Source organism: Gavialis gangeticus, unplaced genomic scaffold (genome assembly GCF_001723915.1).
Source record: "Gavialis gangeticus isolate Ggan-Ray unplaced genomic scaffold, GavGan_comp1, whole genome shotgun sequence".
In the NCBI taxonomy this organism is placed as follows: Eukaryota; Metazoa; Chordata; order Crocodylia; family Gavialidae; genus Gavialis; species Gavialis gangeticus.
The window spans coordinates 48420346-48422500 of NW_017728994.1; the positions used below are offsets into that span (position 1 = coordinate 48420346).

The 2155-nt window shown below is 45.9% G+C and overlaps 1 protein-coding gene across 2 annotated transcripts in view; it reads left to right on the forward strand.

Annotated features, from left to right (window-relative positions):
• Positions 1-2155, forward strand: part of NEURL1 (neuralized E3 ubiquitin protein ligase 1) — a 250617-nt gene that overhangs the window by 186939 nt on the left and 61523 nt on the right. The gene's annotated exons all lie outside the window — the stretch shown is intronic.

The window sequence follows — 2155 nt, forward strand, 5'->3', positions numbered from 1 at the left end:
CCACATCCTTTCTGCAGTGGGGGGCCCACAGCTGGACACGATACTCCAGATGTGGCCTCCCCGGTGCTGAACAGAGCAGAATAATTACTTCCGTCGATCTGCTGGCAACACTGAGTTTGTGTGAACTCAGCTAAAAACCAGTCTAGCTAAACCGCTGCAACTTAGTTTTTTATCCTGGGCCTTAGGTTGCTGACGTCCTGCTCTGGGCCCAGCCGTGCCCCCGCTGAGGCCAAGGGGAGTTTTGTCATGAACTTCAACAAACACAACCCAGCCTTTTCATACCCCTGGGATGCTGATTCCCACCTCAGATATTTATGAAGCTTGCACATGCCATCCCAGGAAGGATTTTTTTCCCCTTCCCATGACATCTTGGATCCTCCTCTCGCTCTTAATCGTGACCTTGTCCTGTCCGTCTTTCCTACTCACATTCCTGCCACGTACAAGGTAGGGTAGCTGTGCAGGGCACTTCAATGACAAGAAGAACCAAAAGGCTTTGAACTCACAATTAGGATAGTCCCATTTCTCTGCTCATTTCACGCTTTATCTATCACCGACCAGGTGCAGCGGCTCATGTTCTCCAAGGTATTTTCACCTTTGTCAGATCAAGTGCTGAATGAGTGGCGAGTGCCTCCCTGCTCCATTTATTGTGAGCCTGATGCTGTCATGTGTAGCTTCCCATGGATGATCCACAGGCTCTTTTTTTTCCCCGTTCCTCGTATGCTCTTTTGCCAAGCTTATATTTTTCCCCATTTATTTTGTGTCATCTGATAAAAACAATATCCTGTGTATCAACATGCACTGCTCATTGTTCTGGAAATCATTAAAAGGACACTGTTAACATAACTCATCAATTAGAAAACATTTCCTTAAGCATGGCTTTGTTCCTGATTATATCTCCAGGTTATTGAAACAAAGACAATATCAGATTTACATTTCATCCTAATATTAGGGTATGCATTGAGTTATTTTGCACTCATTTTGAACCATGAAACTAGACTGGTCGGGGAGGGGAGTATTTGTTTTCTGTTTGTTTGTTCGTTTCTAGCCATTTTGATTTCCGATTCTCTCATAACAGCCCTAACTCAGGTCTCCTTTGGGTTTTCCAAAACCAAATACATTGCAGCCGAGGGATGCTGCTGGCCTACGGCACTTGCTGGAGCCAGGGTGAGATGGCGGTGGAGAATGACAGCATGATAAATGCGTTCCCATAGACAAGTCCATTTCTGCCCCTCCGTGGTGGAGTTGTGTGTTCCTGCCCGTTTCACAGTATTTGTATCACTTATTAGTTAGCACCAGCAGCAGCTATCATCTTTCAGACACGTCAGGTGAATTGCTTTGTTGGCCCAGCCCGTTTTTGGTGTAGGAAAAACAAATCCTGTTCTTTTCTGTCCATGCCGGTCTGTACCGACTGCTGCTGGCTCTGCACCTGCCAGCATTGAGTAGGTGTGTGATTAGCCTTAATGTGCCCTGCATCACGCAAACGCTTGTAGCTTTTTCACTAATGCTGTACAATCACTAAATCTTGACTTAGTCCTAGTGCAGACAGGAGGAAATTATCATAAAATGGGAATGGAGTCCAGAGCTGGAAAATAAATGGGCAGAGCACTGAAAAATTGGAGAGTTCCCAGAAAAGCCAAGAAGGATGATGCAAGGTCTGGAGACTTCCACCCAGTAGATTGAACTTTAGACCAAAAAGGGGGTTATGAAATTCTTTGATCGCTGTCCATAAGTCACAGTCGTGTTTATTCAATATTGCTAGCATCCCCTTTTACATTGCAGGCAAGCACAGAGCACGATGCAGCAGCTGGAAGCTGGATTAGGAAAAATCCAAGTTGGAGCAAGTTTTCAAGTGAGGGTTAATGGCAGCTGGAACGGATTGCCAAGGGATATAGAGATCTGAATCAAGACTGGGTGTAAGATAGGTCCTAGGGCCTGAGGCAGGAAAGTACTTAAATGTCATTGGGCATGTGAAGCCATGGGGCTACCTGAACGCTTAGGTAGTAGTTCATTTGCCTGGCATGGATCAGAATAGATCCGTGCTTCAGTACCTGGTTGAATCAGGATCCAACTCAGCTGCATGTTACTGGGATCAGTGCAGGACTCATAGAAATTGTGGGCTGGAAGGGACCTCAGGAAATCACATCTAGTCCAACCC